Source organism: Poecilia reticulata, unplaced genomic scaffold (assembly GCF_904066995.2).
Source record: "Poecilia reticulata unplaced genomic scaffold, P_reticulata-male-v2 Scaffold_32, whole genome shotgun sequence".
Taxonomy (NCBI): domain Eukaryota; kingdom Metazoa; phylum Chordata; class Actinopteri; order Cyprinodontiformes; family Poeciliidae; genus Poecilia; species Poecilia reticulata.
This window is the reverse complement of record NW_027675130.1, coordinates 81,323-104,206: the sequence shown is the minus strand read 5'-3', so window position 1 is coordinate 104,206 and position 22,884 is coordinate 81,323. Positions and strand designations below refer to the sequence as shown.

Here is a 22,884-nt window from a genome sequence, read left to right as displayed (position 1 = left end):
TGGATGGCTACAATATGTTCAAACGAAACAGACATGTGTCATACTCAAATTTTCCCCAAATGGCTTCCAAAAGTGGAGGTGGTGTGGCGGTTTATGTGAGAAACCATATTAAGGTTAATGAAAGAAAATATTTGCAAAATGTGACTGATCTTGAATTTGTGGCTTTGAAGGTTGAGTCTCCATTCAGGGCAGTGATTGCAGCTGTGTACCGACCTCCCGACTACAGCCTGAGACCGTTCCTGGAAAATCTGGTAAGCCTTCTGGATGCACTGGAGATGTTGGACTGTCACCCTGTCATTGTATGTGGAGATTTCAACGAGAATCAGGTACGCAGTTCACCAGGGCAAATTCTGGAGCTGTTTCAGTCTCGGGGATATGTTCAGTTGATCACTTCTGCTACCACAGAGAAAAACACATTGCTTGATCTAATTTTCATTTCTCAGCCACAGAAATCTTTACATTCAGGTGTGATGAGAACATACTACAGTTACCATGATCCTGTGTTCTGTGTCCTGTCCACAACCGAATCATCAGAGGTCTGTGAGTAAAAGCATGCCAAAGGTAAAATATTTTTAAATGACTGTATTTCCTCTTAAAATGTCTTACACAACAGCATTCCTAATTATATTTCTTCAAATCATTACATTATTCAGCCAATAAGAGTTATGCATTTTTTAATATTAGGAATCCAAACAGTTTGTTTTAAGAGTATTGCAATTTTTTCAGTGATAAACTTTGTGGTAGAAACTATTAAAGTTATATATATGAGGCTTTTGTCACAAAATCTAACCATTTGATTAAACCTAAATAAGTCTGCTCATTTAGATTTGAGACTTTAAATTAAAGGTCAATTTAATATAATATAAATATATATATATACATATAGTATGTAATATAGGATATGATTAATGTAAATTCAAATTCATAAAACTTTAAAGAAGTTGTGGCTTGTGCATTTATATTGATAAGTGCACAAACCACAACTCTTTCAGCAGTTCTAAACAAGCTGCTACAGTAGATCACAAAAAAATCACCAGGAGGTCTGTGTGTAACACAGGCTTCCTCATGAACCAATAACATATGCCAGCTGATGCCCCCTCGGGCTGAAAAATGGGAGTTTAGGAAGGGTTTAGGCATAGTGGGTGGGTAGGTGGGTGGGGGGCTTTGACTAGGAACATTTTAGTCTCAACATCAGTTAACACCACCTGAAAAACGACTGCAAGCTTCAACATCTCCTCCAGTTCACACTCGACCAAAACAGAAGATCCTACTGCATCCTAACATGACAGTCGTTATTGAAGGCACAGGGTGAAATGCATCCTTTCAGCTCACAACTGAGCAGTGGTGACCACTGAGGGAAAAAAAAGAACTTCCTTACACAGAAACATGTTCTCCAGCTTGAGCACTCAGAGACATGTCCTCTTGCTGCATCAGTCAAGGGATATCCTACTGCTGCGGCTGAAGTGGAGCTATTTGATTTGTAAGTGTGAATGTTCACTTCTTTTCTCTGAGAATGCTATTGTTACTCATGATAAATCTCTTTGCATTACAGATTAAAGTGTCTTAAGTTGTAGCTCGGCCATCCACTCCAATCAAGCTGAGACTCTCACAGCTAAACATGAAGTTAACATCTGTTCATGAAACTTCACTTACAAGACATTGTGTCTCCTGCAGCAAGGTTGAAGGTAACTACCTATCATGTGTCATAGGACGTTTACCGTTTATAGGTCATTACAGACATGTTTTCTCTTGGTTTCTCAGGAGGACTTTCCCATGCATGTCTGGTATCCCCAAGGCATCCCTTTCACCAGCACAGATGAGGTGCAGCCGACTCTGGTGAGAACTCAATATTGCTTCTGTTCAACTAACTGAGAAATAACTACAATCGTTGTCCAGCTGACTGTCGTATTTATTTTTTCATCTTTAGTGGCCGTAATGTTAGCGTGATACGACAGCAAAACGCGTTGTGACAGATGACATGATACAACAGTCAGCATTCCAGGACACCTGTGACGAGGACTGAGGCTTCCATTTATTGATTTATTTTGAATATTACAGTATAAAATCATGCACAGGAACAAGAAATCCAAAAGACAGATATTTTTGGACCACAGTTATCTTAACATGTTTGAAAAGAAGTAGGAAGAAGTAAGAAACTGTCTCACTTTTTTCCTGAAGATCTGCACCCATCTCTCCAATGATGTTGCAAACACTGAGCAGGTTAAAGGAAGCTGCAGCGGCAATCAGAAAGGCCCCATCGAGTGTGAACATTTATATCTTCAAAGTGACTGATTTTTATTATTATTTTAACTTGCATCACCAGAATCATCTTCACAACAACCATGTAAATGTGAACTATACACAGTTTTGACAAATTTGTAATTAAGCTCATTTCATTCTGCTAAAATCTCTGTAGACCATGTTTACGTACAAATGTGTTTTTTTAATCAGGTTTCCACATGTTGGGTGGAACTAGTGAAAGTTTAAATATGTAAGATATCAAATCTCAAGTGTTTTAGTTTAGCAGGATTATTTTCATCATACTAAAAGTGGGAATAAGACGGGACTCCTAGTGTGTAAACTTGTGACTTTATGCAATGAGTAATGCTTTGTCACCTGTTGATATTAATGAACATGGTGACAATAAAAGGAAAGAAAAAACAAAATCTTTACGAGAAACCAAAAAAAAGTAAATTATGCTATTGTAATATTTTTAAAGTCACATATTACACAACTGTGAATCCTGTATTTATGTGCGGGGAGGGGTATCAGCTGGTAAAATGTTATGGCAAAGGATTGCCACACTTATGCTATTTGAGCAGCTAATATAGACATCAGGGAAAGAAAGAGAAAAGCATTGTCAATTAATTTTAATCATTAGCAAAATTAGAATAAGGGTGTTGAACTAGTATAGTTTAGCAATAGGATAAACTACACTCAGATACTACATTTTAAACTGAATTTGTTTCTTGGGGTGGGGGTTTGGTCACATTCTTTTCAGTAGAGGCTTTGTAATCTTGACATTCCATTCTTTAAGCTTAAGAATGAAAATACAATACATTTCTAAATATAATTGACCATGTCCTCATAGGTTTTTTCTGTATCTGTGTAACTTGTACACCTCCAGTTTCACAATGTATTGCTACTACTGTGTTATGCTTTAGTGAGTTTTTTCTTTACTGAAGTATAAAGCATGAATCATTTTTGATCATTTTCATAATCAAAAATAATTCCGTTCTTTTTTTTTGCACAGAAAGCTGTTTATTGTGCATGATTTGAGAAGACCTACTTCTCATATCATGTCTTCTAAAAGCCCAGTCAGTCGTGGCAGATGGCTGCTTGTATCGAGCCTGGATCTGTCAGAGGTTTCTTCCTGTTGAAGGAGTTTTTCCTCTCCACTGTTGCTCGGTACAAGGGATTGCAAAAAGTCAATATACACAGCAAATGTGTTTCACTTTTATGTCCATTGAGGAGGAATAAATGGTAAATATCATTAAGGCAATGCAATCTTCTGGGTTTCTTTAGAAACTGTTTACTTTGAATAATTCAGAATATTGTACTGCTTGATAGTCTGAATCAAATGAAATGTTTGTATGACTTGACTGAAAAAAAAGTTCTATGACATTTTACAAAATGTGTGACATTGTGTATTGACAGTATGTAAAGAAAATAAATAGAACTGAGTACATTCTTAGTTTGCCTTTTGATACGCGCAGCATTATTACACTTAGTGCAGTTTTCCAGGTTTATATTCAATTTATTTATTTTGCATTTAAAGTGAGTGTGGTTATGGTCATTTTTTGACCTCAAGTCCCAAATTTTCCAATCCATTTACAAATTAAAAATCTTTTGGTTTACAAAACTCATTTGGCTATTTTACAAAATTAAATCCATGTAAGGTTTTCCATCACAAACATTAATAAATGTACATCATATATTAATGATGTACATTAATAAATGTACATCATTTATTTTTTGTTGGATACAACAAAAAATCTTTGTTGCATACAACAACAAATCTTTGTTGCATGCAAATCTGCAAAAAACATTTTGTGCAGTGATATTTATAGCTGGTGAGGCTCCAACTTACTTATAATCAGATTTACAAATCTAGACCCTGCATGTTATTGTTTACATAAGGAAATTATGCGCATGCGTACAATGCTGGAGGGCATTAAGCTGCTATGACATCCATAGCAGCGCCGCCTCCGCAGAATAATTCTGTTATAATTCCGTCAAACAAACTTAGACATGTAGATATTATTAAATTCGTGCAAAGGGAGAAACCGTTAAGTACAACTCAAAACCACGTCTTTCTCGCTCTCTGTATCAGCACAGCTAATGTGTGGCTAGCTCCCTGGTACTGTCTCTTACTCTGCAGTTGAGCTACAATATCTGGGCTCATGAGTGCCCCCAGCGATAAGGCACGAGAACTGCCTGCCTCAATTAAGAATCTGCATGCTGTTTGCTATCTTCAATAATTTGCCGTTAAAGATCGCTCCTCAGCAAACAAAACACGTTACACACACAGTTGGTGACAATAAAAACACAGTACATTAAATACATAGAATAAATTATGGAAATCAGTTCATACATTAAATGTTTTTAACCATGTTATTTGCGACGTACAGACAGACGGAGCATCGCTCTCATAGAATAACAACCAGTGCAGTTAGCGAGAAGTTGTGCAATCCCAGGTGCTGCATCACTGGCTTTGCTTGTTCAAATTAAATGATAAAGAGATACTTTATAATACAAATCACAGGGTGAACATATCTTTATAAATGGTTTCATTCTTATCTTTCAATGATAATGTCTGTTACCTGCTTCCTGTTACCTGCTTCCTATATATACACACACATATATATATATATATATATATATATATATATATATATATATATATATATATATATATATATATATTATATATATATATATATATATATATATATATTATATATATATATATATTTGATATATATATATATATATCACATACACTTCAATTTCGTAACTATTTTTTAAACTCTTCTGCTAGATTTCATCAAGTTCAGTAAATCATGTATCAAACTGTTGTGCTTCTGCTGTTCGTTTATGCTTTTTTGTTTTGCTGTCTCACTTCTTCAAATATTTCTGGCTTTGTAATAATTACTGGTTCTGATATTTTATTGTTTTTCCTGTCTTTCTATGTTTCACTGTTTCAACTTTTTCTGGTTTTAAAGTATTTTCCACTACTGCTATATTTATACTTTTTGATTTGTTCCACTTTCCAATTATTTCCATTTCTTCTGCTTTCCTTCACTTCTTGTGCTTTTCTCTACTTTTTCTTGCATTTTTGCAGCAGACATTCTGCAAATATGCATTCTCACGGCTGTTTCGCTAGGAACAGCTATTTTTCTAGTCAGTGAGAATGCATTCAATGCATTCTCACTTATAGTGTTTCTGTTTTTCTTTATCTTTATTATTATTATTCTGTCTTCCGTACGTTTTTTGTCGCTTAACTACTTTCACTATCTTTCACTAATTGTACTAATTTATATATCAAAACGTTCAGCTCCTTCAGGAGAATGGTGCTATGACTTTTGGTAACCTTCACTATTGCACTTTTTGAAATAATTGCACTTTTGTGCAAATATTTTGCCCATTGAAATGAATGGTGGAATTCGGCGAACTGCCGTTTTTGAACTTTTTCTGCTGTTTGACAAACAAAATTATGCTGTTCATACATATTTCACTGTAGAGAAATATTTTATGCATTAAAATATAGCCACTAGTGTCTACTTTATGGAATTATTACTATAATTACTACAGGATTCCTGTTTTCTGTTAAACTCCTCTGGAGTACAACCTTGTCACACTTTCTCCTATTCTTTCAATGTATTTTCTTCTTGTGCTCTGTTTTTATCTGTTTCTATGCATTCTGCTTGTCTACTTTTCTGTTTGCCTTCTGGTTCTACTGGTTTTACTATATTTGAAGATCTTCTACTATCTTTATTCAATTTTATAAATTCATATATCAAACATTTCTACTTCTTCTGACCCTTTTTGCTTTTGGTTTTCCTCTGTTTTACTCCTTCAAATATTTCTGGTTTACTGTTTCCACAAATTTTTTATACTTATTACTGTTTCACTATTCAATTATTTCAACTATTCCTGGGATTGCACTAATTTCCTGTTGTTTCAATTATGCTCTTTCTTAAACTCTGTTTCACTTTTTGACTTTTTCAAATAATTCGGGTTGCACACAAACTCCTACTTCTGCTGAATTCTGCTATAATTTATATATTATATAATTTATATAATTTATACAGTATAATTCACTATTAATTCACTATTATATTATTAAATAGTATATTCACTATTCAACTTATTCAACTATTTCAATTTCTTCCGCTTTCTTCCGCTTTCTTCTACTTCTTAAGATTTTCTCTACTTTTTCTGGCATTTCTGCAGCAGACATTCTGCAAATATGCATTCTCACGGCTGTTTCGCTAGGAACAGCTATTTTTCTAGTTATTATCAGTGAGAATGCATTCAATGCATTCTCACTTATAGTGTTTCTGTTTTTCTTTATTATTATCAGTGAGAATGCATTCAATGCATTCTCACTTATAGTGTTTCTGTTTCTCTTTATTATTATCAGTGAGAATGCATTCAATGCATTCTCACTTATAGTGTTTCTGTTTCTCTTTATTATCAGTGAGAATGCATTCAATGCATTCTCACTTATAGTGTTTCTGTTTCTCTTTATTATTATTATTCTGTCTTCCGTACGTTTTTTGTCGCTTAACTACTTTCACTATCTTTCACTAATTGTACTAATTTATATATCAAAACGTTCAGCTTCTTCAGGAGAATGGAGCTATATCTTTTGGTAAACTTCACTATTATACTTTTTGAAATAATTGCCCTTTTGTGCAAATTTATTGCCCCATTATTTCCTATGGTGGAACTCTGTAACTGATTTCAGTTACTAGAGTGGCCACTCTAGTAACTGCCGTTTTTGTACTTTTTCAGCTCTTTTAGAAACAAAATTATGCTGTTCATACATATTTCACTGTAGAGAAATATTTTATGCTTTAAAATGTAGCCACTAGTGTCTACTTTATGGAATTATTACTATGATTGTTACAGGATTTACTGTTTTCTGTTAAACTCCTCTGGAGTACAACCTTGTCACACTTTCTCCTATTCTTTCAATGTATTTTCTTCTTGTGCTCTTTTTATCTGTGTCTATGCATTCTGCTTGTCTACTTTTCTGTTTGCCTTCTGGTTCTACTGGTTTTACTATCTTTTAAGATCTTCTACTATCTTTAATCAATTTTATAAATTCATATATCAAACATTTCTTCTTCTTCTGACCCTTTTTGCTTTTGGTTTTCCTCTGTTTTACTCCTTCAAATATTTCTGGTTTACTGTTTTCACTAAATTTTTATACTTATTACGGTTTCACTATTTAATTGTTTCAACTATTCCTGGGATTGCACTAATTTCCTGTTGTTTCAATTATGCTCTTTCTTAAACTCTGTTTCACTTTTGACTTTTTCAAATAATTCAGGTTGCACACAACCTCCTGCTACTGCTGAATTCTGCTATAATTAATATATTATATACTTTATATAATTTATACAGTATAATTCACTATTAATTCACTATTAAATAAATTAATATAGTATATTCACTATTCAATAGTTTCAACTATTTCTATTTCTTCCGCTTTCTTCTGCTTTCTTCTACTTCTCACCCCTTCAAATATTTCTGGTTTACTGTTTCCACTAATTTTCTATGCTTATTGCTGTTTCACTATTCAATTGTTTCAACTATTTCTGGATTTGCACTAATTTCCTTTTGTTTCAATTATGCTCTTTCTTAAACTCTGTTTCACTTTTTGACTTTTTCAAATAATTCAGGTTTCCCACAAACTTCTGCTTCTTCTGCTGAATTCTGCTATAATTTATATATTATATAATTTATACAATATAATTCACTATTAATTCACTATTATACTATTAATATAGTATATTCACTATTCAATTGTTTCAACTATTTCCATGTTTCTATGCATTTTGCTTGTCTACTTTTCTGTTTGCCTTCTGGTTCTACTGGTTTTACTATCTTTTAAGATCTACAATCTTTAATCAATTTTATAAATTCATATATCAAACATTTCTGCTTCTTCTTACCCTTTTTGCTTTTGGTTTTGCTGTTTTACTCCTTCAAATATTTCTGGTTTACTGTTTCCACTAATTTTTTATGCTTATTGCTGTTTCACTGTTCAATTGTTTCAACTATTTCTGGGTTTGCACTAATTTCCTCGTGTGCTAATTGTGCTCTTTCTTACGCTCTGTTTCACTTTTTGACTTTATCAAATAATTCATGTTGCACACAAACTTCTGCTTCTTCAGCTGAATTCTGCAATACTTTTGCTAAGTTTCACTACTTGGCAAAGGATTTCTACAATGTATGACTAGCTTTCTTATGCTTTTTTCCAATTTCTTACTCTTTGTTCTCAAGTTTCTCATATTTCTCCATCAATTATTCTGCAAATATGCTTATTTGGCACTTTTTGTTATGTTGCACATCTTTAAATATTTCTGTTTGTGTACTAATTTCAGCTTCAGCTAATTTCTGCAGTTTGCTATGTTTCACTATTCAACTGTTTCAACTATTGCAATTTCTCATGCTTTCTTCTACGTCTTAAGCTTTTCTCCACATTTTCTTGCATTTCTGCAGCAGTCATTCTGCAAATATGCATTCTCACGGCTGTTTCGCTAGGAACAGCTATTTTTCTAGTTATTATTATTCTGTCTTCCGTACGTTTTTTGTCGTTTAACTACTTTCACTATCTTTCACTAATTGTACTAATTTATATATCAAAACGTTCAGCTTCTTCAGGAGAATGGAGCTATATCTTTTGGTAAACTTCACTATTATACTTTTTGAAATAATTGCCCTTTTGTGCAAATTTATTGCCCCATTATTTCCTATGGTGGAACTCTCTAACTGATTTCAGTTACTTGAGTGGCCACTCTAGTAACTGCCGTTTTTGTACTTTTTCTGCTCTTTTAGAAACAAAATTATGCTGTTCATTCATATTTCACTGTAGAGAAATATTTTATGCTTTAAAATGTAGCCACTTTATGGAATTATTACCATTATTGAAACAGGATTTACTGTTTTCTGTTAAACTCCTCTGGAGTACAACCTTGTCACACTTTCTCCTATTCTTTCAATGTATTTTCTTCTTGTGCTCTGTTTTTCTTTGTGTCTATGCATTCTGCTTGTCTACTTTTCTGTTTGCCTTCTGGATCTACTGGTTTTAATCTTTTTAGATCTTCTACTATCTTTAATCAATTTTATAAATTCATATATCAAACATTTCTGCTTCTTCTAACCGTTTTTGCTTTTGGTTTTGCTCTTTTTACCCCTTCAAATATTTCTGGTTTACTGTTTCCACTAATTTTTATGCTTATTGCTGTTTCACTATTCAATTGTTTCAACTATTTCTGGATTTGCACTAATTTCCTTTTGTTTCAATTATGCTCTTTCTTAAACTCTGTTTCACTTTTTGACTTTTTCAAACATTTCAGGTTGCACACAAACTCCTGCTTCTTCTGCTGAATTCTGCTATAATTTATACAATATAATTCACTGCTAATTCATAATTAATTCACTATTATACTATTAATATAGTATATTCACTATTCAATTGTTTCAACTATTTCCATGTTTCTATGCATTTTGCTTGTCTACTTTTCTGTTTGCCTTCTGGTTCTACTGGTTTTACTATCTTTTAAGATCTTCTACAATCTTTAATCAATTTGATAAATTCATATATCAAACATTTCTGCTTCTTCTTACCCTTTTTGCTTTTGGTTTTGCTGTTTTACTCCTTCAAATATTTCTGGTTTACTGTTTCCACTAATTTTTTTATACTTATTACTGTTTCACTATTCAATTGTTTCAACTATTCCTGGGATTGCACTAATTTCCTGTTGTTTAATTTATACTCTTTCTTAAACTCTGTTTCACTTTTTGACTTATTCAAATAATTCAGGTTGCACACAAACTCCTGCTTCTTCTGTTGAAATCTGCTATAATTTATATAATATATATAATTTTTACAATACAATTTACTATTAATTCACTATTAATTCACTATTATACTATTAATATAGTATATTCACTATTCAGTTGTTTCAACTATTCCTGGGTTTGCACTAATTTCCTTTTGTTTCACTTATGCTCTTTCTTAAACTCTGTTTCACTTTCTGACTTTTTCAAATAATTCAGGTTGTACACAAACTTCTGCTACTTCAGCTGAATTCTGGTACACCTTCACTACGTTTCACTAATACATTTTATATAAAAAAAAAAAAAAAAAAAATTCCCTTCTCACCCTCCGCGGGTGGTCTGTTTCATCCTCTGAGCTCGGGTCCTCTACCAGAGGCCTGGGAGCTTGAGGGTTCTGCGCAGTATCTTGGCTGTGCCTAGAACTGCACATTTCTGGACTGAGATGTCTGATGTTGTTCCTGGGATCTGTTTGAGCCACTGCTCCAGTTTGGGGGTGACTGCCCCGAGGGCCCCGATGACCACAGGCACCACTGTGGTCTTCACCTTCCAGGTCTTTTCCAGTTCCTCCCTGAGGCCCTGGTACTTCTCCAATTTCTCATGCTCCTTTTTCCTGATGTTGTAGTCACTTGGTATTGCTACATCCACCACAACGGCTTTCCTCTGTTCTTTATCCACCACCACAATGTCCGGTTGGTTCGCCATTACCATCTTGTCTGTCTGGATCTGGAAGTCCCACAGGATCTTAGCTCGGTCATTCTCCACCACTTTTGGGGGTGTTCCCCACTTTGATCTCGGGGCTTCCAGTCCATATTCTGCACAGATGTTCCTGTACACTATGCCCGCCACTTGGTTATGTCGTTCCATGTATGCTTTCCCTGCCAGCATCTTGCACCCTGCTATTATGTGCTGGACTGTCTCAGGGGCCTCCTTGCACAACCTACACCTTGGGTCTTCTCTGGTGTGGTAGATCTGAGCCTCTATTGCTCTGGTGTTTAGGGCCTGTTCCTGGGCGGCCAGGATGAGAGCCTCTGTGCTGTCCTTGAGTCCAGCTTTCTCCAGCCATTGGTAGGTTTTCCTGACATCAGCCACCTCAGTTATTTGTCGGTGGTACATCCCATGTAGGGGCTTGTCCTCCCATGATGGTACTTCCAGCACCTTGTCTTCTGTTCCCCATTGCCTGAGACATTCGCTGAGCACATCATCCGTTGAGGCTTTGTCCTTGATGTATTTATGGATCTTGGATGTTTCATCCTGGACAGTGGCTCTCACACTCACTAGTCCTCTGCCTCCTTCCTTACGGCTCGTGTACAGTCTCAGGGTGCTGGATTTGGGGTGGAACCCTCCATGCATGGTTAGTAGCTTCCTAGTCTTAACATCCGTGGCCTTCATCTCTTCCATTGGCCAGCTAATTATTCCGGCAGGGTATCTGATTACTGGTAAGGCATAGCTGTTTATTGCACGGATCTTGTTCTTGCCATTGAGCTGGCTTCTCAGGACTTGCCTTATTCGTTGGAGGTATTTGGCTGTGGCTCCTTTCCTTGTGACCTCATCGAGGTTGCCATTTGCTTGTGGTATTCCCAGGTACTTGTAGCTGTGCTCTATGTCTGCTATTGTTCCTTCTGGGAGTGAGACCCCTTCTGTGTGGGCGACCTTCCCTCTCTTTGTAACCATCCGACCACACTTCTCTAGTCCGAATGACATCCCAATGTCAGTGCTGTAGATCCTGGTGGTGTGGATCAGTGAGTCGATGTCTCGCTCGCTCTTGGCGTACAGCTTGATGTCATCCATGTAGAGGAGGTGACTGATCGTGGCCCCATTCTTGAGTCGGTATCCGTAGCCAGTCTTGTTGATGATTTGGCTGAGAGGGTTCATGCCTATGCAGAACAGCAGTGGGGACAGAGCATCTCCTTGGTATATGCCACATTTGATGGACACTTGTGCAAGTGGTTTGCAGTTGGCTTCAAGGGTGGTTTTCCACAGCCCCATCGAGTTTGCAATGAAGGCTCTTAGAGTCCTATTGATGTTGTACATCTCTAAGCATTCAATGATCCAAGTGTGTGGCATTGAGTCATAGGCTTTCTTGTAATCAATCCAAGCGGTACACAGGTTGGTGTGTCGGGTTTTGCAGTCTCGGGCGACTGTGTGGTCTACAAGGAGTTGGTGTTTGGCTCCTCTGCTATTTATGCCTATGCCCTTCTGTGCCTTGCTCATGTATGTATCCATGTGCCCGCTTATATATATATATATATATATATATATATATATATATATATATATATATATATATATATATATATATATATATATATATTAGAGTGTGTGTGCAATTTGTCAGCAACGTGCGGTGAGGTTCATAGCCAGTGAGGCTTTTGTGCTGTGCTTAACAGCAAAGGGAGAAATGAGATGCAGACTGATAACATATTAAGGCAGCTGTGTGGCTAGCTCGTTGTTTATCTTTTAGCTTGTTTGCTTTTCCGTATGCCTTCCACTTCCACTGGTTTTGCTATCTTTAACTTGTCTACTTTTCTGTATCCTTTCTATTTCCACTGGTTTTACTACCGTAACCCCTACCCTAATTCAAATCACCAAACCTGTGATTATTGCTCAAATGGAAAATGACAACCCAAACAAGCGAGAGGTTTTATTGAAAATGAGAAAACTATTAACATTTCGCGCATGCGTACAATCCAGGAGGGCATTAAGGCTATTCCTTTACATGCCATCTATAGCCCGCCGTCGCCGCAGAATAATTCTGTTATGTCAATGAAACTTAGACATGTAGATATGACTAATTCCGTGCTGTGCTTAACAGCAAAGGGAGAAACCGTTAAAGTACAACTGAAAACCACGTCTGTCTCGCTCTATGTATCAGCGTAGCTACTGTGTGGCTAGTTCTTTGTTTACTGTCTCTTACTCTGCATTTGTGGAGTTACAATGTCTGAGATCATGAGCGCCCCCAGCGATGACACACGAGAACTGCCTGCCTCATTTCGAATCTGTTCTCTGCGGTTTCTGATCAATCCTCAGCACACGAAACAAGTTACACACACACTTAGTGACAATAGAAACACAGTATATTAAACACATAAGCTAAATTATGGAAAATCTGTTGATAGATAGATAGATAGATAGATAGATAGATAGATAGATAGATAGATAGATAGATAGATAGATAGATAGATAGATAGATAGATAGATAGATAGATAGATAGATAGAGATGTGTGTGTGTGGGGGTGTGTGTGTGTGTGTGCGTGTGTGTATGTGTGTATGTGCGCGCGCGTGTGCGCGTGCAATATATCACTGTTGCCTACTCCTGTCTGTTGCAGGCAGCCAGTCAGGAATCACGGAGTCATTAGCACGGAAGGGAATCCCATACAAAGAACAGCTGACAGCAACCGAGAGTCCGGTGGACATTGGAGAGGGAGGATTGCAGTTGAACAACGTGAATAAATGATGACAATAAAAAATTGTTTAGAAATATATATTGTGCCGCCAATTTGAAACATTCCCTTGATTTATGTGTTCCACAAATATTTGTAGATATAAATATTTATAATATAATATAAATATTTAAAATTTGTCTTAAAACCCAACTATATTACTTGGCTTTTAGTTTGATACAAACAAGTATCAAACTCCTGCTTTTTCTGCTGATTTCTGCTATAATTTATATATTATCTAATTTAAATAATTTATTCAGTATAATTCACTATTAATTCACTATTAAATATATTAATATTGTATATTCAGTATTCAATAGTTTCAACTATTTCTATTTCTTCCGATTTCTTCCGCTTTCTTCCGCTTTCTTCTACTTCTTAAGATTTTCTCTACTTTTTCTGGCATTTCTGCAGCAGACATTCTGCAAATATGCATTCTCACGGCTGTTTCGCTAGGAACAGCTATTTTTCTAGTTATTATTCTGTCTTCCGTACGTTTTTTGTCATTTAACTACTTTCACTATCTTTCACTAATTGTACTAATTTATATATCAAAACGTTCAGCTTCTTCAGGAGAATGGAGCTATATCTTTTGGTAAACTTCACTATTGCACTTTTTGAAATAATTGCCCTTTTGTGCAAATTTATTGCCCCATTATTTCCTATGGTGGAACTCTGTAACTGATTTCAGTTACTTGAGTGGCCACTCTAGTAACTGCCGTTTTTGAACTTTTTCTGCTCTTTTATAAACAAAATTATGCTGTTCATACATATTTCACTGTACAGAAATATTTTATGCATTAAAATGTAGCCACAAGTGTCTACTTTATGGAATTATTACTATCATTGCAACAGGTTTTACTGTTTTCTGTTAATATCCTCTGGAGTACAACCTTGTCACACTTTCTCCTATTCTTTCAATGTATTTTTTTCTTGTGCTCTGTTTTTATCTGTGTCTATGCATTCTGCTTGTCTACTTTTCTGTTTGCCTTCTGGTTCCACTGGTTTTACTATCTTTTAAGATCTTCTACAATCTTTAATCAATTTTATAAATTCATATATCAAACATTTCTGCTTCTTCTGACCCTTTTTGCTTTTGGTCTGTTTTACTCCTTCAAATATTTCTGGTTTACTGTTTCCACTAATTTTTTATACTTATTACTGTTTCACTATTCAATTGTTTCAACTATTCCTGGGATTGCACTTATTTCCTGTTGTTTCAATTATGCTCTTTCTTAAACTCTGTTTCCCTTTTTGACTTTTTCCAAATAATTCAGGTTGCACACAAACTCCTGCTTCTTCTGCTGAATTCTGCTATAATTTATATATTATGTAATTTATACAGTATAATTCACTATTAATTCACTATTATATTATTAATATAGTATATTCACTATTCAATCGTTTCAACTATTTCTATGTTTCTATGCATTTTGCTTGTCTACTTTTCTGTATGTCTTCTACTCTACATGTATTACTATCTTCTAAGCTCTTCTGCAATGTTTAATCAATTTCAGCAATTCATATATCAACATGTTCTGCTTCTTTAGACCCTTTATCTTTTTGTTTTGCTCTGTTTTACTCCTGCAAATATTTCTGGGTTTTGTGCTTCCCCTAATTTAATCTATTTGCTGTTTTACTACTCAATTGTTTCAACTATTTCTGGGTTTGCACTAATTTCCTTTTGTGCCAATTACGCTCTGTCTCAAGTTCTGTTTCACTTTTTTTACTTTTTCAAATAATTATCGTTGCACACAAACTTTTGCTTCTTCAGCTGAATTATGGTATACCTTCTCTGAGTGTGACTAATATATATATATATATATATATATATATATATATATATATATATATATATATATATATATATATATATATATATATATATATATATTTCATTGCCTAAATGGTCTGAAAATAGCTAGTTGCTAACCAAACAAGTGGTAGTTCCGGTTTGCAGTAAACGTTGTGCCCATAAATTATGGGCACAACGTGCCCATGGGGGTTAGGAATAAGGTGGATATATATGATAAAAAAATATGTGGTTACTGTCAAAATGGAGACTGACAAACCAAACAAGCGAGAGATTCTTCTTGAATGTAACAAAACCATTAACATTTCTCCTGCTCTCTGGCAGCCTCTGGATGTTGATGTGGAGAAGAGAAGCATCAGAGCAGATATAAGAATGAATGTAAAAGAAATCATGGAAAGTATCAAACAATAATTTTACCACAAATAAATCCCTCTCAATAAATTTTTGTTGCCTATTCCTGTCTGTTGCAGGCAGCCAATAAGAAAACGGGAGTCATAAACACGGAAAAGAATCCCAAACAAAGAACATCTGGCAGGAGTCCGGTGGACAATATAGAGGGAAGACTGCAGTTTATGTGTGGAAACAACGTGAATAAATGATGACAATAAAAGAATATAAACTTTTGTCATAAGCTTATTGATGTCGATTTGTTTATTGCCGTCAATTTGAACAATTTCAAACATTCCCTTGATTTATGTGTTCCAAAAATATTTACAGATAATATCAATTACTTTCTCATTGTGAAAGTAGAATGCAATCTGTAGAGACTCACACAGAGAGAGAAACAGCAGTTAGACAATTTTATTGGACCGAGAATTTGGCGCTCGGACACCGGCGGAAGACCTGCGAGCCGAGAATTGCAGCGAGCTTGAATGATCGGCTCGAACGAAGCTCAGATAGGTCTTCCCCCGGGCCCAGTCACTGGTGGTGGAGTGGAGCTTGGAGAGAGGAGTCTTGAGGGGACCTGGAGGCATCTGGGTGGCTGGTGGTGGAAACGGGGATGAGGTGGGTTGAAGCAGGGCTGAAGCGGGTGGATCTGTGGTTGCTTCGCCTTTTGAAGGATCTCTTGCCAGGTGATTGGATCGAGGTAGAGAGGTGGTGCGTCCTGATTGGTTGGGATGAAGCCGTGGTGATAAGTGATGCCGGAAGCGTCTTACAGGTTGAATTTCCGCCTAGGGCTACATTTTTAATTTGAGTTTCTGTGATAATTTCAGCTCCTGCTAATTTATGCTTTTTGTTACATTTCACTATTCAACATTTTTAAAGAGTTCAGGTTTTGTACAAATTTTGGCTTCTGTTAATTAGTATAAAATTAGTGGAATGACTATTTTTCTAAAACACCACTTAAAGTGTATTTATAGTTTAACACTTCCCACTTTGACATAATTAGATTCATAATAATGAACTGACAGTTTAAATATGCTGAACTATGTATTAAAAACATACTTAAAAAATACAATTGTTTATATAGCTTTGATAGATGTTTGAATATGGTCTCCAGTAACAAAAAAGCATGTTATGATCGATTAAATAGGTTGATACGTCATCGTGACTGCTAAACACATAACGCTGAGTGGGTGGACCGCTCCAAGATGGCCGCCCTAAATCTCGTCAGCGACAATAGTGAGAGCGGTCACTCATCACAGTCACAGAGCGCTGTTCATGACAGTGTTGAAGAAGCAGTGCTTTAGTAAGACTTACATCTAATACATTTTGAACTTTGAACAAAAGCCACAGTAAAGCATGAATACGATCCTGTAATTTCCTGCTTGGAATTACAGGATCGTTTTAGCGTTCGTGTTGTGTTTAAATGGGGCTCGGAAAAACTGCTTATGACCTGCTAACAATGGATTAAACAGTTGTGACTACTGAAAGGAAGTGTACCTAAGGCATAGATATTGGAAGTGCGGGGAAGAAAAGAAGAAGAAAAAAGGACCTTTCAGTAGAGATGTGGAATGACTGGGCGCAGAATTTCTAATAAAATGCCCGCAATTGCTGACGGGCCCGGTTCGATGTGCGGGGTGTGACTGTTACAGGCAGCCAATCAGAAATCACTGAGTCATAAAGAAATTAAGGGAATCCCAAACAACGAACAGCTGACAGCAACCGAGAGTCCGGTGGACATTATAGGGGAACTAGAAAATTCCTGCAGAAATTTTAAAGGGGCATGCCAAAGTGTGGCCGTCGGATTTTTAATAAAGCGTTCCGATGGTAAAAATTAGCAATCATGCTTAAGAAAGCTTCAGTGTAGTCAATAACCTGCGGGGAGTCAGAAGCATGTTTTCTTAAGCTGTACTCGTACGGTAGTATGAGCATTTTTGCTCATTTTAGTATGTTGCATAAGCTAAAATGAGCCAAAATGCTAACAATAGCATGAATGCTATTGGAGCATCAGTAGCATGTTTTCTGTCATTACTTGCGTCACACATGGCAGACCAATCCTTGCTCCGACCAAGCTTCCAACCAAAAAAAAACCTGACCTGTGTAACAGGTCACAAACACAACAAAAGTCTTTTAAATCCTGAAATTATTCAAATAAATTCTTCATAAACCCAATATATTACCCGGATAACAGTTTATATATTAACCTGATAACAGTTTATGACGGAGTGGTTTGTGATCTGTAGCATCACCCAGGCGCCGCGTCTGTGCCGCTGGTTCCTTAAAGGAGCAGCGACGTTATTTTCTGTCCACAGACTTTTAATCAACTATTTATTCTTATTTATGTCAGATTTTAACATGGGGGGACATATGTGTAATGGTTATAGTCTTGAATCAGTAGTATAATGCTGAAAACACAAGAAGTTGTAAATACCAGTAAACCCTACAGTGCAGTCCTGGGGAGCTGCAGTTCCAGACACTGTGTTCTTCTGTTGCTATGGTAATTAATCCCCTGCAGCTGTGAGAGCCAAAGAGCGGGAAAATCCTCTTCAGACACAGTTTCTATACTTGGGAGACACCAGGCGTCAGTCTGAAGGACCCTGACAAAAAGCATAAGCCCTAGCAAATTTTTGTAAACATTGTACATGAGCAGGCATGTGTATCTATGTTATGACCAACTTTCAGACCAATAGGGCGATATTTATGCCTGTGAGGGAGAGTTAAAAAGGGTTTTTGAGTCAGCCATAAACAGTCCTGTGTGTGTGTTTCATAGAGAAAGATTACTGATTCTGTGAGACACAAAATCTCAAATTTTTTCGTTTTTATTAATTTATGTAATCATTTTAACTCCAATCCCCAATAAAAGTAATAGCTCCCTTCTCGGGTACGAGCCGCACGTTTTGATACCACTTTTGTGGGTGGGCACGCAGCGGTACGAGCCGCATTAACGGTAATGGAAGAAGATGTTATAATAACTAGAAAATTCCTGCAGAAATTTTAAAGGGGCATGCCAAAGTGTGCCCGTCGGCTTTGAGCCAGCGTTACGATGCTAAAAATTAGCATTAATGCTAAAGAAAGCTGCAATGTAGTCAATAACCTGTGGAGAGGCAGAAGCATGTGGACTAAGCCCTACCTGCACCATTAAATATGTTAAAATGAATGCATAAGCTAAAATTAAATGCTAATATTAGCCTGAAGAATGCACATCACTCACATGTTGTCCATCATTGACTTACTCCATTCAGCAAGTAGTTCTAAATGCCAGCTCAGCCCTGCTCTGTAATAATTGAGTGTTTTACCATGGATGCAGACACTGCATCTGTCATTCAAGTTAGACACAGGTGGAGACAAAATTATCTCTTAATTACTCTTTGAAATCAATGAAATATTTGTAAATGTATTTATCAGTGAATATGGTCACATATAAAGGTATGTTAATGGACTTCATGACTGACAAAAATTTTAATAAAAAAAAAAAAAACACAAACAGGTCACAGTTTAAAAATATATATATTGAGCTTTTGTTAAAGATTTCTACAAACTTTTTACAGGTGAAGATTACAGTGAACAAAAATTACAACATTTAAAGAATACAACAAATTTAATTGAAAATTGGATGCCTCTGCAATAAAAATATTTTGCTATCTTTTTTTATTTTACATGTGTCCTGTCCGGCCGTGTGGCACTCAGGGTTGTTTTCTGAGTGTCAAGATGAGACCCAACAGTTTTACTTTCACAAGCGAAACATTATGGCTTCTGCCATAATGATCCACTTGTTATAAATATGAAACTATTAAACATATACATATATGAAAAGTATTTGAAACTATAAAAAAAAGTTTTACGTCTCTTTTTAAGCTACTTGATTTGATTAATTTCTATTTTCAGACATCCAATCTAATTTTACATATTGCTGTTTCTCCAGTATAAATGAAACTATTTTAAATATATACATACATGAAAAACTATTTGAAACAATATAAAAAACTGCTTCTTCTCCAAAGCTCTTTTATTTGGCCAAGTAGTTCTTCGGCATCCAATCTGGAGTGACACATCACGGACTCTGTAGTAAAAAAAAACAAACAAAAAGACAAAACAAAAAAAGACAAAAAAACAAATTAATATACATGACATTTTTAAACATCTATTTGATTTATGAATGAATAAAGTAAAAATGAAACTTTGTTTAAACAAAGGTTTCAGATGATTAACATAGATAACCAAGGTCACCCAAGAAAAAAAGAGCAGACACACTGGATTCCTCCTATCAAAACTACATATACAACATCATTAATCTCAAGTTAAAATAAACAAAATCTGCAAATATATTAGCCTTAATTAGTCATGTACTTATCTGGTCAGATTGCACCACCTGGGACATCTAAAGAAACAAGAACTCCATCTTCTCCTCAGATTGGATGAGTGTCCAAGCCCATGAGGTAGGCGAGAGTGTCTTGGACTAAAAATACACAGTCATTCCATCAATAGACAGCTATCATCAACAACTAAAAAAGTAACTACTTTTGAGGTTGCTACAATTTAGATACATTTGCTACATTTCATGGGCCTAACCTCCAGGTCTCGTTTCCTCTCTCTCTTCTTGGGCAGCCTCCAAAGGATCATTTCGCTTGAAACTACCTGCAAAACAACCTGCTAAAACAGACTAAAACTGGGAGAAAAAGGGTTAAATCCACCAAAACCAGACAAATTATCACCATATAGAGGGAGTCTAACAGGACAAATGTGAGTTTAACTTTTGTTCTGCTAGAGAAGTGAAGGTAACCACTAGGAGGCTGCAGCAGTAAAAAGTGCAGTGTGATTGGGGAGCGATGAAAAAAGGAGAGCTTTAATTAAATGACGCAAATGGTGAAGAATAAAAAAGGAGTTTCGCAAAAAATCATCAATGAAGGGCAACAGGTACTCTAACTGGATTAGAAAAATAAGAAAAAGTCTGGGCCACATTGAAGACCTATTTAAAACTATTTTTATTTCAAAATAGAACATAATATACATGTAGTAGCTGATTGTTTTATCTACTTCTCCCTGGTGAAATATTTCCAGCAACTACTCTGACAGAGAACCGATGAGTGTTTCAAGATCAGCCACTTTCGTATTCTCAAAGCTCAAACTTTCATGTGCACATACAAACCCTATTTATGAAGCCTCCTTTCTATGGAACTAAATAAGTACTGAAAAGATTCACAAAGTGTACAAGAATATTTGTAAGCCTACAGCAAAATCCACAAGCATACACCATAATTCACAAATGTGCACAATGAATAAACATATATCAAACCCACTGCAACAATGATAAAGAAAAACAATCCACAATGTCTTCTGATTGTCACATGTACGAAGGAAACAGTCAGATAAAGTGACATTAAAATGAAGTGAAATCGTAACAATTACTCCAAAAAGAATCCCATGTTATGAATTCAGGGTTAAGATGTACAGTGCTTACAAAGTAATTATACCCCTTGAATTGTTCCATACTGAGACATTACAACCACAAATATATTTCATCGGAATGTAATATGAAAGACCAAACTGAATCCCCCTTATGATGAGTGAGACCGTTTGATTCAGTGCTCCCTCACTCAGACACAGGTCACCGGAGAACACCCTACCGTGCCTTTTTTCAAAAAGGGGGAACCGGATGGTGTGATCCGAATAAGCCTCCCTGGCAAGGTCTATTTGGGGGTCCTGGAGAGGAGGCTCTGTCGGATAGTCAAAAGTAGGATTCAAGAAGAGCAGTGTGGTTTTCGCCCTGGTCATAGAACACTTTGCGGGGGTTCTTCTGGGAGTATGGAGCACCGGGCCCTTTGTTAGAGGCTGTTAGGTTCCTGTGTGACCGGTACCAGGGTCTCGTGTGCATTGCCAGCAGAGTCAGGCTCGTTTACTTGGTGGAGTCCAACTCTCAGCAGAAATGAACCAAACTTACTGTCAACAATGCAGACCAAACTCTGGCACCAGTCACACAGAAACCTTACAACCCATATCAAAAGACCTTGGATGTCATACTCCCAGAGAACCCCCCCACAAGGTTCCCAGAGGGACACTCTCAAATGCCTACTCCAAGTCCACAAAACACATGTAGATTGTTTGGACAAACTCCCATGCATTCTCCAGGACTTTACAGACCCTCCTTTCCAGGACCCCAGAAAAGACTACCAGGGAAAAATCATCAGTGTTGTCTTGTGGATCAAAAGCGACCCATTGGCATGTTTAGCTGTACAATAAATATCTTAACCCTGGTGCGATAGTAACTCCTCGTTTACTCCTCTTGTCCTACGGGTCAAAAATGACCCACCCTAACAAAAGCCCATAAATAAAACAAATTGATACAATTTTAAATCCAAAATTTATTTTGCATGATGACACAATCTGTTATTTATTAATTCAATTAAGTTTAATTATTTTTTTCATCATGTAAAATTGTCTTTGAACAGCATTACACCTTTTTTTTTTTTACCACAAACCATATGTCATAAGGTTTCTTTACACAGTAAAGATTTATTATCGAAATTATATAAATCTGAAGTTATTACTTCTGGATTAATTATAATGAAAGGGGTTAAAGTCAACAATTTGGATATTTTTTTGTCAACAGTTCACTCTTTTATAATTTATAATGTTGAAGGACGTTTTATGAGAGAAATATTTTCCAAATTGATGTCCTAAACTATATAAAAGAATGAACTGTTGACAAAAAAGTTAGATTGTTGACTTTTTTACCTTTCAGTATAGTTAATTCAGAAGTAATTACTTCACATTTATATAATTCTAATAATAAACCTTTACAGTGTAAAAGAAACCTTATGGCAACTGGTTGGTCGTACAAAGAAAAGTTTAATACTGTTGGTTGTCTTTTTATGTTGTGTAACAAAAAAACACACTATAAAAATGAATTAAACTTAATTTAATTGATAACAGATTGTTTTATCATGCAAAATAGATTTTGGATATCAAATTCAAGTTGCTTTATTTTGGGGCTTTTTTATTACCCATTTTTTGACCCGCTTTTTGACCCGTAGGACAAGGGGAGTAAACAGAATGTTACGATCGCACCAGGGTTAAATACTTGTTTCCCCCACTATATTTTTACATTTGTGGTTGTAATGTGATAAAATATGAAAAACTTCAAGGGACATGACTAGTTTTGCAAACCACTG

The 22,884-nt window shown here is 35.8% G+C and overlaps 2 long non-coding RNA genes across 2 annotated transcripts; one reads left to right on the top strand and one right to left on the bottom strand.

The window, feature by feature from the left end:
- The first annotated feature begins 1,074 nt into the window (after positions 1–1,074).
- LOC145550311 (uncharacterized) lies at positions 1,075–3,073 on the top strand. Its single transcript, XR_014086214.1, has 3 exons — positions 1,075–1,685; positions 1,762–1,836; positions 1,928–3,073. It is a non-coding gene; the product is annotated as an uncharacterized LOC145550311 (long non-coding RNA).
- A 16,130-nt stretch (positions 3,074–19,203) lies between these two features.
- On the bottom strand, positions 19,204–21,092 carry LOC145550304 (uncharacterized). The gene is made up of 2 exons (XR_014086210.1): positions 20,285–21,092; positions 19,204–20,171 (listed from the first exon to the last, which is right to left on the bottom strand). It is a non-coding gene; the product is annotated as an uncharacterized LOC145550304 (long non-coding RNA).
- Positions 21,093–22,884: the final 1,792 nt, after the last annotated feature.